General features: G+C 36.3%; 1 protein-coding gene across 1 annotated transcript in view; it reads right to left on the bottom strand.

Moving 5' to 3' along the window:
• Positions 1-13332, bottom strand: part of LOC108388213 (serine/threonine-protein kinase TAO1-like) — a 158488-nt gene that overhangs the window by 62470 nt on the left and 82686 nt on the right. The window contains exons 6-8 of the mRNA XM_073234689.1: positions 4998-5069; positions 2274-2375; positions 339-435 (exon numbers count right to left, since the gene is read on the bottom strand). The gene's annotated coding sequence lies outside the window, so the exon portion shown is untranslated. The remainder of the gene's footprint in view (positions 1-338; positions 436-2273; positions 2376-4997; positions 5070-13332) is intronic.

Raw genomic sequence — 13332 nt, 5'->3', positions numbered from 1 at the left:
AAGTAAGAATACATAATCTCTATCATCTTTTACACTTCACAAATTAAATTATTCTATAATTAAATTTCTATCACAAATCAATATATAAAGTGCACATACTTCAGAAAGCCCAGCAGCATGTGTAGAAAAAGATAAAAATTACCCTCAACAGAGAGATCAATTAAATTAGTATATTCTTTTTAAGACATGGATAACCTAAAAAAATATGAGTTTGTCAAACTCCAGAATACTTTTATTTAGCTAAAACCAACAAAGCTTTCAGGATTAATAAATTCTAGGTCTGGGAAATTCAACAAGCCATTTGCTTATTAATATATGATAATTTTTAAGGTACTTACCTATGGATCATGGCATGAGAATATAAGTAGGCTAAGCCCTGGAGAGCACCATGTGTAATTGCTGCTATTTCCATTTCTTGTAATGGCTTTTCATGAACTTAAAATAAGAATTCATTTGAAAATAATTATTCTATAGAGCATTTCTATTTAAAAATATATACATATATCTAATATACAGGGAAATTTTTAAAAACTAACATTTAGCAAGAAGGAATTTTTTGCTTTCTAAGATAATAAAACAAGGCAATTGAACTTTACAACAAGTGTGCAGTTCTGCCTAGTTGTTATAGTTCACAGCCAATTTTCCTCTAAGTTAACATTTAACAATTATTTTGTGATTATAAAAACAATGAAAGAGAAGCTTTCCCTTTTTATATTCCTACATATCTTCATTCTGAACAGAAGGAACAAATCAAGTTTAATGATAAAGAATGCAGAAAAATGCCTGTTAAATCATAATGAAAGAAAACTCATCTGCTATGCTAAAACATAGCATTTAATGAGGGCAGTGCATACCATGCTGAGACTCTAGAAAAGACAAAGATTTGTACTCTTCCTGGAAAGTTTAAACATTATTAAAAAAATCTCTTATTGAATGAATTCTCATTTTATTACACTAATACTTTTCTTTTCTTAACAAATAAAGGAAACTTACTTCTATCAAATCTGAAACAGATCCTAAACAATATTCCATTACAAGCTATGTGGGAAAAAAAATTATAAAAACATTAAAATACACTATTAAAATAAAAAAATTCCATATGAGATAAAATAAATTCACAAAGGAGATCGAGAAGATAGTTTGAAGTGAAACAAACTCTAGTCATCAATTACCTTTAAATATAAATATGCATTTTGGAACCTGTTAAATGCATACATGGATTAAGCCAACACTACATTAATCTTTTATAATGCCGACATATAACTGCTTGTAGAAGATGTTTCATATAATTACTAACTAAAGCTATAAAGGAATATACATATTCTATTAAAATTAACCTATAGTAGCAATACTGGTATTGTTAGGCAGAAAAGCGTCCTCTGGTACTATAGATACAAAGAGTAGGTTACAGTTTAAATCTTTCCTATAAAGCAAACACAGAGCCCCTTTTATGTGCCAGGTATTTTATATATACTAACAATCTTCATAACCACCCTTGGAAATAGGCCATATACTCCTTGTTTTAGAGAAACTTGAAAGGCAGCCTACCCTCTCTGCAACTGTTTTTTCTTTAACCACAGCCTCAAATTTAGGAATACCACCACCATCAAATTAAGCCAAACATTACAAATCTAAATCTAAGTGCTGTATATTAAAATGGTAATCAGCTGTAGCTTACTAAAAATAAAAGATCATTCCTGTTTACAAAGAAAATTTAGCCTTTCTCCTAAAAGTCATAATTACTATGCCTATACCATTGTAAGATTACTACCTTTCTTAGTTTTAACAATGGGGCAAAATTAACTTCCATTTTCTGCAATAAAATGTCTCAATTTCTACCTTTACTCTTATTCAGCCAAAGAATCACAATCAGTTCAGATTTCATCAGGATTCACCACCAATATTCCACCCACGATCCTTGAGGTTAAATAGCTTACAATACATTTATGTCAAAAACATATGCTGATTTTCATCCTTGAGTGATAGGATTGTTCTCAACAAATGATAGAGCATTTGAAGAATGATACCGCTAACATACATCAGAACATTTTCCCATTCACGTAATGGTCAGCTGAATCTCTGTAGTCAACTGGCAAAAGTTCTATTATCTCTTACTGCCTAAGAGTTCCAGGAAAAGCTGTTCCTCCTTTCTCAGTATGAACTAACATTTCAAGGTGTTTGTGTGTGGCTTTACACAACTATTTTGAGACATTATTGAATTAATTATAAACTAAACCTACTAAAATTACAGCAAGAGGAGAGCAGATGCCTACCCATGCTGTGTGCTCACGTAAATAGCAGCCTTTGTATTCTATAATGTTGGGATGTTTTACTATCTGTAGAAACCTGAGTTCTTTAATAATACCCTGCCATTTCTGTGGGGAGAAAAAAAAAGAATAAAGGAAAGAATTAGGAACAGTTGCCTTTACTTAGAAAGACATATAAGTAAAAAAGTAATTATTATATTAAAAAGTTAACAAAAACATACAACTTTGCTTTATTTGTAATATTTAAATGTCAAACTAATACATTTTAAAGAAATTACATTCATATAGTTTACAACTCAAATACATAAAATTCATTCCAGGTAGGACAAATTTTTATTTTCATAAAATTTATTATCAATGAGTTTTATTAAATCTTTACAACCACAACCACACACCAAGCCTGTTGAAAACTATATACTATATTTAGTGGTTTTTCCTCAAAAGTTCAACCTCCCCCTTCTTTTTTGCAGCTTTATTGTTGTATAATTTACATACCTTAAAGTTCAGTTGTTGTGTTTTTACCTTATATTGCCTACCAAATGTTAAGTTTTTTTCTGCTGTTTTAACTCCAATCAAGTAGTTACCTAAATTCCTAAATGCACATGTTCTAAAATGCTAGTGAACACTTAGGTTATAACAGAAGGAAGTTCACAGAAAAACCAAGCAGCATGAAAACATTTTCCTACAGGATTTTATGAAGAGCCTTCCCATTGACCCCTACTAGTAAGTAACAGATGAACCTTCAGCAATAAAAGTTACTCTATGACAACTTCAGAAACTTAGGCCATATCCTAAATATAGTTACTTGTAAGAAGCAATCAGGGAACTCTGAAAATATAGGTACTTGGGTCCATACCCAGATACTCTAGAGGCTTAGTAGATGTGGGATGGGAATCTGGAATCTGTGTTTTGTTCTTGTTTCAGTTTTTCCAAGCTTTACTACTGATTTGTATCATATTTTGAAAGGTAGGGGAACTAGAATACAGAACTTTAAGAAATGTTTTGTACTAGAATTTAAGAACCTATATCTCCTATGTTATTTCATAAGCCCTCAGCAAAACAGAGCAAGATATTCACAGTGTAAAATGTGTAAGCTGTAAGATGCTAAGTTCAGAAAGTGTTTTATGGGCTTTACATTTTAAATTTGAATGCTCTGGGAGGCAAACTCTCAAAACGAAACAAAGCTAAAAACTATTCTTCAATGTAAAAAAAACTTCCAGGAAGGATACAATATTAGATGAGAGAAGATGATGCCCTAGGTGAAATTTTTTGTTCTAGGCATGACTAATTAAACAGAGTCCAACAAAGGTCTGCTATGAAAGCTGGTTTTAAAGTTATAGTATAGAATGGCAAATAAAATGAGTAAACTTGTAAAAAATGGAGTTTTAGGGGTTTTAGAAATTATTGAGACATTATTGAATTAATTATAAACTAAACCTACTAAAATTAGTGAACAGTGATCAATCACAACAGTGTTATCATACCCATAAGTATGATTATCACAAAAAACAAGATTTACCATAAAATAGAGATTCCAGAAATATAGAAAACCAAAACCTTTAAAAACTAAAGACTGATCCAGCAATTCTACCTCTGGGCATATACCCTAAAGTATTAAAAGCAGGGACTTCAAAGAAATATTTGAATACCTATGTTCATTGCAGCATTATTCACAATAACCAAGGGGTAGAAGCAACTAAGTGTCCATTTACAGATGATGGATGGAAAAAATGTGTTTTTACACACACACACAGGAATATTATTCAGCTTTAAAAACAAAGGTAATTCGGACACACACTACAACATGGATGAACTTTGAGGACACTATATTAAGTGAAACAAGCCAGTCACAAAAGGACAAATAGTGCATAATTTCAAATACATGAGATACCTAAAATAGTCAAATTCATAGAGACAGAAAGTAGAAAGGTGATTCCCAGGGGCTGCGGGGAGGAGGGAATGAGGAGTTAATGTTTGATGGGTATAGAATATGACTTTGCAACATCAAAAGAGTTCTGGAGATGAATGGTGGTGACGGTTGCACAGCAATGTAAATGTCCTTAATGCCACTGAACTTACACTTAAAGTGGTTAAGATGGTAAATTTGTTTTGTGTACTTTAATTACCACAATTAAAAATAATTAAATGTTTTAAAGAATTAAGACACAGATAACAGACTTAGAACGTAGACATTTTATAAACTTATGCAATTAAGAACTAATCAGAATACCAATGAACTAAAGTACATGCAATACAGAATCAATAATTTAGTTTTCAGATTATTACCCACTGCCTTATTTTTCAGACTAGATATATGCTGCCTGATGATTATTTCAAACAGCCATTAAATAATTTCTCAACCATTAAAAATTTATATCCAGTATACTTACTGTCAAATGTACCTTATTCTAGTTTACTTTCTCAGACATGATAATCCCTCTATTATACAATAACCTGCTAAACAACAATTTAAAAAATTACACTCATGTCAGCAGCACATATCTAAAAAAATTAAAAGGGACACAGGAGGTTTCTGGGATGTCAGGAACGTTGTTTATGGCTCTAGGTACAAGTTACATGGGCACATTGAGTCTGTGGAAGAAAATTCACTGAGATATATCTTAATATTTATATATTTTACATTTTTAAAAAAAATTCCCACCTATCCACTATTAAAAACGGTACGACTTTCTTTAACATGCCAATACAAAACATAAATATTTCACCTACCTCCACAGACCAATTTCCACTATATGATAGATTCTTGATAGCCACCACTTCATAGGTGTGCACATCTTGTGTCTAAAAAAGACAGAAGACCTTTGTAAAAATTAACAGATTAAATCTGGGCACTCATTTCTCTGAGAATAAAAACATGTATAAATTACCATTTCCAAAAAGATAATCAAAACTGCTTTTAAAGAACATTAAAAAATAAGGAAATAGGTAGCAAAAAATGTATCAAATTATCAAGGAGCTGGTACTTTAGAAATAAAAATAATGCATGTTTATCTTTGAATGAGCTAGTTGAGAGGAAAAATATAGAAATTTGAATAGAACTATAAAAAAACAAAATGACTAGTACATACAAGTCTACACTAGGCCTGTAAACTTCAAAATGTCAATGAAATAGACAATTCTCTAGGAAAGAACTACTAAAATTGATCTAGGGAAGAAAATTTGAGTAAAACAGTGGTAGCAGATTGAAAAGAATACTAATCGTCTTTAAAATAGTTGTGAATAGAAAAGTTTCACCAGGGAACTTCCCAGGAGAAAACAGGAGAAAAAGGAAAGCTATCCCATTAATTGTACGGAGGCAGCATAACCCAACACTTAAACCCTCACAAGCAGCACAAAATAGAAAATTAGGTACCAATTTGACTTATAAATATAGACAAAGGAACTCTAAATAAAATTTTAAGACAAAATATTACAGGACATTAAAAGAATATTTCATTTGAATAAAATATATTACCACAGAAATGCAAAATTTGGATACAGGAAAACATTTCATAATTTGCCATATTTTTTACAAATCAAAGGGGAAAAATATACTTATATATATATAAATGCTCAACAAATGCTGAAAATGCAGAAAGGGCCCAACTCTGAATGTATTCAATTCAGGGAACACCAAACTCTTAGAAAACCCACATGGGAAAGGTAAATACTCAACATGTTAAATCATGTCTATTGTAAGCAACTATTAACTAGAATTAAGACAAGACAGCTAAAATGCTATCAGTAATTATTTACCACTGTTGTGGAAATTTTTATAAAAAAGTAAAAGCATAACAGAACATGAAACTTAACTCTTTAGAAAGTAAAAGCCAAATTCTCATTATGTTTTTTAAAAAAAAGATGATATATAAAGAAGGCACAAGAGGATAGCTGCAAAATATTTCAAATGACTTCAGTGAAAAGGGTTAATCATCTCTAGTCATCTGTGGAAGAATTCATCTTCAATTCAGTCTTTAAAGAATTCCCAAAGATAAAATGTTTTAAAATTAGATTTATGGCGATGGCTACAAAATTCCAACTTACTAAAAATCTATGAAATGCACACTTAAAATTGGTGAACTTAGAGTAATATAAATTTCAAAAAAGCTAAAATTAGACAATTTTTGGTTAAAAAGTTAGACAAGCACATATGTAAATTTTATCTAAATAGAGTTCCTTAAAATACATATTCTTCTAAGTGGGTCCTGGGAACAACTAATGACCTTCCAATTTCACTTACTGGCAGACTGGTTAATGACAACATGCACAACTTACCATAATGGGTGAAGTGGATCTATCCGCATAAGATCTTGAATATGAATCCTTGATTTTAGTCAATAGGTCTAAAGAGTTATATTCTTTTCTAACAGTTTTAATGAGAAAATTTACATACCACACATTTCACCCATTTTTAATGTGTATAATTCAATAGCTTTTAGTACACTGACAGATGCATGGCAATACTGATTGATATGACAGATATATGCAATATAGTGATAACTACAATTTTAGAACTTTCATTACCTCCAAAAGAAACTCCAAATTGTTTCATTTAAGAATGGTTAAAATGGAAGATGGTGGCATGAGTAGTTCAGTGTAAATCTCGTGCCAAAAACATATATATTTATGAAAATACAATAAATACAACTATTCTTAAGAGACACCAGTGGATACAGTACAACAGCCAGGCTACATCTATATCTTCGAAAACTCAACATCACACGAAGGGGGTAAGATACAACCCGCAGCCTGGAGGGAACCAAATGTCCCCCAACCCAGAACCCGGCGGGAAGAAAGGAGTCGGAATGGGAAGGGAGTGAAAGCCCAGGATTGCTAAGCAACCAGCTCTAGAAATCTGCACCTGGAGTGCAGACACATGGTGCACAGAGTGCTGGATATTAGAGAAACAGAAAAGCAAAATCTGCGGACAGGTCCCCGAAACTGGCACCCCTGAGACAAAAGAAAAGCGAGTGCTTTTTGACAGACTTAAAGGGATAGGGGCCGCACGGCTGGACAAAGTCATCCCGGCACACTTAGCCAGCAGCTGGGAACACTGGGAAACATTAGGTGCCCTAACCCCCGGGGCGGCAGCGCAGCTCTGAAATCCCTCACAGCAATAAGCAGCCTGCCAGTCATTCCACCAACTGGTGTGGACCCTGACACACAGGCACAGTAGTGGGACAGCCGCAGCGCACACCAGGGGCAGCAGCGCCAGAGGGGACTGGGAGTGGCCTGCGTGTGCCGGTGGCACCAGAGGGGACCAGGAGCGGCCTATGTGAGCCTGCAGCAGATCTGACCGAGCAGCATGCATGCGCCAGTGGCTATGGCAAAAGAGGGTCCCAGGAGAGGCCCATGCGACCCCGAGGCAGCAGTGACCAAGGAGCCTGGGAGAGGCCCGCGCGTGCCGGTGACCGCAGCATCAGAGGGGCCCGGGAGAGGCCCATGTGAAACCACTGGGGTGGAGACTGAGCAGTGCAGGAGCGGCCCGCAAATGCCAGCGGCAGTGGCACCAGAGCGGCCCGAGTGTGGCCCGCATGCACTGGAGGCGGTGGCGCCAGAGGGGCACAGGAGCATCCCACAGGGGCCGGTGGCAGCAGTGGAGGAGCGGCCCAGGAGGACCCACGTGGAATTCGAGCCAGATGCACAGCCACTCGGGCAGGAACCAAAGGCTGCTGCTGGTACACAGCTGCCCGGTAGGGGTGCCGCATTAGCAGGACAGAGCACCAGGCATGCCTGCCACTCCCTGTAGGGCTCTGCAATGCTCTGACGGAGACCAGGCCCACAGCAGCTTAGGGGATTAACCCGGTGGCTGCTCCAGGAGTGCAGATAACCAACACAGGCATTGGAGAAGGGCAAGGCGTCCAGCAAGCAGGAAAGGACTTTCTTCTCACAGCTGAAATACCCGCTACATGCCTACAGTCACTGCTAACACCATGAAAAGGCAGAAGAATTTACTCCAGTCCAAAATAGTTCAGGTAACCCCTGAGAAAGGATCTGCAGAGAGAGACCTAAGGAGTTTCACTGAAAAATAATTCAAAATAAAATCATAACCATGCTGATGGATCTTCAGAGAAATATGCAAGAGCTAAGGGAGGAAGTCCGGAAGGAGATTACAGAAATGAAACAATCTTTGGAAGGACTTAAGAGCAGACTAGATGACGTGCAAGAGGCCGCTAATGGAACAGAAATCAGAGAACAGGAACACAGAGAAGCTGAGACAGAGAGAGATAAAAAGGTTGCCAAGAATGAAACAATATTAACAGAACTGTGTGACCAATCCTAAAGGAACAATATCTGCATTATAGGGGTACCAGAAGAAGAAGACAGGGAAAAAGGGATAGAAAGTGTCCTTGAAGAAATAATTGCTGAAAGCTTCCCCAAACTGGGAGAGGAAATAGTGGCCCAGACCACGGAAGCACACACAACTCCCAAAAGAAGGGACCCAAAAAGTAAAACACCAAGACACATAATAATTAACAGGGCAAAGATCAAGGACAAGGACAGAGTATTACAGGCAGCCAGAGAGAGAAAAAAAGGTCACCTACAAAGGAAAACCCATCAGGCTATCATAAGACTTCTCAATAGAAATATAAAAGGCCAGAAGAGAATCACATTATATATTTAATGCAATGAAACAGAAGGGCCTTGAACCAAGGATACTGTATCCAGCATGATTATCATTTAGATATGAAGGAGGGATTAAACAATTCCTAGACAAGCAAAAGTTGAGGGAATTTACCTCCCACAAACCACCTCTACAGGGCATCTTACAGGGACTGCTCTAGATGGGAGCAGTCCTAAAAAGAACACAGAACAAAACACCCAATATATGAAGAATGGAAGAGGAGGAATAAGAAGGGAGAGAAATAAAGAATCATCAGACTGTATTTATAATAGCTCAATAAGTGAGTTAAGTTAGACAGTAAGATAATAAAGAAGCTGACCTTGAACCTTTGGTAACCATAAACTTAAAGCCTGCAATGGCAATAAGTACATACCTTGCAATAATAACTCTGAATGTAAATGGACGGAATACACAAATCAAAAGACATAGAGTAATAGAATGGATAAAAAACCGAGACCCATCTATATGCTGCTTACAAGAGACTCACCTTAAACCCAAAGATATGCACAGATTAAAAGTCAAGGGATGGAAAAAGATATTTCATGCAAACAACAGGGAGAAAAAAGCAGGTGTGGCAGAACTAGTATCAGACAAAATAGACTTCAAAATAAAGAATGTAACAAGAGATAAAGAACGACATTACATAATGATAAAGGGCTCAGTAGAACAAGAGGATACAACCATTATAAATATATATGTACCCAATATAGGAGCAAAATCATATGTGAAACAAATACTAACAAAATTAAAGGATGAAACAGAATGCAATGCATTCATTTTGGGAGACTAAAACACTAACTCCAAAGGACATATCCACCAGACAGAAAATAAGGACACAGAGGCACTGAACAACACAGTAGAACAGATGGACCTAATAGACATCTATAGAACTCTACATCCAAAAGCAACAGGATACACATTATTCTCAAGTGCACATGGAACACTCTCCAGAATAGACCACATACTAGGCCACAAAAAGAGCCTCAGTAAATTCAAAAAGATTGACATCCTAGCAACCAACTTTTCAGACCACAAAGGTATAAAACTAGAAATAAATTCTACAAAGAAAGCAAAAACGCTCACAAACACATGGAGGCTTAACAACATGCTCCTAAATAATCAATGGCTCAATGACAAAATAAAAAAGGAGATCCAGCAATATATGAAAACAAATGCCAACAACAACACAAAGCCCGAAATACTGTGGGAAGCAGTGAAAGCAGTCCTAAGAGGAGAGTATATATAGCAATCCAGGCATATTTAAAGAAGGAAGAATGATTCCAAACGAATAGCCTAATGTCACAATTATCGAAATTGGAAAAACAAAAACAAATGAGACCTGAGGTCAGCAGAATGAGGGACATAATAAAGATAAGAGAAGAAATAAACAAAATTGGGAAGAATAAAACAATAGAAAAAATCAATGAAACGAAGAGCTGGTTCTTTGAGAGAATAAAGAAAATTCATAAACCTCCAGCCAGACTTATTAAGAGAAAAAGAGAATCAACACACTTCAACACAATCAGAAATGAGAACAGAAACATCACAACAGACCCAACAGAAATACAAAGAATTATTAGAGACTACTATGAAAACCCATATGCCAACAAGCTGGAACACACAGGAGAAATGGACAACTTCCTAGAAAAATACAACCTTCCAGGACTGACCCAGAAAGAAACAGAAAATCTAAACAGACCACTTACCAGCAAAGAAATTATAGCGGAAATCAAGAAACTACCCAAGAACAAAACCCCTGGGCCAGATGGATTTACCTCAGAATTTTATCAGACATACAGGGAAGACATAATACCCATTCTCCTGAAAGTTTTCCAAACGATAGAAGAGGAGGGAATTCTCCCAAACTCATTCTATGAAGCCAACATCACCCTAATACCAAAACCAGGAAAAGATCCCACCAAAAAAGAAAACTACAGAGCAATATCCCTGATGAACATAGATGCAAAAATACTCAACAAAATATTAGCAAACCGAATTCAAAAATACATCAAAAAGATCATACACCATGACCAAGTGGGATTCATCCCAGGGATGCAAGGATGGTACAACATTCGAAAATCCATCAACATCATCCACCACAAAAAGGACAAAAACCACATGATCATCTCCATAGATGCTGAAAAAGCATTTGACAAAATTCAACAGTTATTCATGATAAAAACTATCAACAAAATGTGTACAGAGGGCAAGTACCTCAACATAATAAAGGCCATATATGATAAACCCACAGCTAACATCATACTGAACAGTGAGAAGCTGAAAGCTTTTCCTCTGAGATCAGGAACAAGACAGGGATGCCCACTCTCCCCACTGTTATTCAACACAGTATTGGAGGTCCTAGCCACAGCAATGAGACAAAACAAATACAAGGAATCCAGACTGGTAAAGAAGAAGTTAAACTGTCACTATTTGCAGATAACATGATGTTGTACATAAAAAACCCGAGAGACTCCACTCCAAAACTACTAGAACTAATATCAGAATTTAGCAAAGTTGCAGGATACAAAAATAACACACAGAAATCTGTGGATTTCCTACACAGTAACAATGAACTAATAGAGAAATCAGGAAAACAATTCCATTCACAATAGCATCAAAAAGAATAAAATACCTAGGAATAAACCTAACCAAGGAAGTGAAAGACCTATACCCTGAAAACTACAAAACACTCTTAAGAGAAATTAAAGAGGACACTAACAAATGGAAACTCATCCCATGCTTCTGGCTAGGAAGAATTAATATAGTCAAAATGGCCATCCTGCCCAAAGCAACATACAGATTTGATACAATCCCTATCAAATTAACAACAGCATTCTTCAACAAACTGGAACAAATAGTTCAACAATTCATATGGAACTACCAAAGATGCCGAATGACCAAAGCAATCCAGAGAAGGAAGAATAAAATGGGGGGGGATCTTGCTCCCCAACTTCAAGCTCTACTACAAAGGCATAGTAATCAAGACTATTTGGTACTGGCACAAGAACAGAGCCACAGACGAGTGGAATAGAAAGGAGACTCCAAACATATATGGTCAATTAATATTCGATAAAGGAGCCATGGACATACAATGGGGAAATGACAGGCTCTTCAACAGATGGTGCTGGCAAAACTGGACAGCTACATGTAAGAGAATGAAACTGGATCACTGTCTAACCCCATACACAAAAGTAAATTCAAAATGGATCAAAGACCTGAATGTAAGTCATGAAATCATAAAACTCTTAGAAAAAAACATAGGTAAAAATCTCTTAGACATAAACATGAGTGACCTCTTCTTGAACATATCTCCCTGGGCAATTGAAAGAAAAGCAAAAATGAACAAGTGGAACTATATAAAGCTGAAAAGCATTTGTACAGCAAAGGACACCATTAATAGAACAACAAGGTATCCTACAGTATGGGAGAATATCATCATAAATGACAGATCCGATAAAGGATTGACATCCAAAATATATAAAGAACTCACACACCTCAACAAACAAAAATCAAATAATCCAATTAAAAAATGGGCAGAGGAGCTGAATAGACAGTTCTCTAAAGAAGAAATCCAGATGGCCAATAGGCACATGAAAAGATGCTCCACATGGCTAATCATCAGAGAAATGCAAATTAAAACCACAATGAGATATCACCTCACACCACTAAGGATCGCCATCATTGAAAAGACAAACAACAACAAATGTTGGCAAAGTTGTGGAGAAATGGGAACCCTCCTACACTGCTGGTGGGAATGTAAATTAGTTCAATCATTGCAAAAAGCAGTATGGAGGTTCCTCAGAATGCTCAAAATAGAAATACCATTTGACCCAGGAATTCCACTCCTAGGAATTTACCCTAAGAATGCACCCCCATGTTTATCGCCCTACTATTTACAATAGCCAAGATATGGAAGCAATCTTAATGTCCATCAGTAGATGAATGGATAAAGAAGATGTGGTACATATACACGATGGACTATTACTCAGCCATAAGAAAAAACAGATCCTACCATTTGTAACAACATGGATGGAGCTAGACGCTACTATGCTCAGTGAAATAAGCCAGGCGGAGAAAGACAAGTACCAAATGATTTCACTCATACATGGAGTATAAGAACAAAGGAAAACTGAAGGAACAAAACAGCAGGAGAATCACAGAACCCATGAATGGACTAACAATTACCAAAGGGAAAGGGACTGGGGAGGATGGGTGGGAAGGGAGGGATAACGGTGGGGAAAACGAAAGAGGGCATTATGATTAGCATGTATAGTGCGTGCGGGGCACGGGGAGGGCTGTGCAACACAGAGAAGACAAGTAGTGATTTTACAGCATCTTACTATGCAGAGATGGACAGTGACTGTAAAGGGGTATGTGGGGGGGTCTTGGTGAAAGGAGAGCCTAGTAAACATAATGTTCTTCATGTAATTGTAATGATAC

This window comes from Manis javanica, chromosome 4, assembly GCF_040802235.1.
Source record: "Manis javanica isolate MJ-LG chromosome 4, MJ_LKY, whole genome shotgun sequence".
Lineage (NCBI taxonomy): Eukaryota > Metazoa > Chordata > Mammalia > Pholidota > Manidae > Manis > Manis javanica.
The sequence above is the reverse complement of the archived record's forward strand: the minus strand, read 5'-3'. Positions and strand labels throughout refer to the sequence as shown.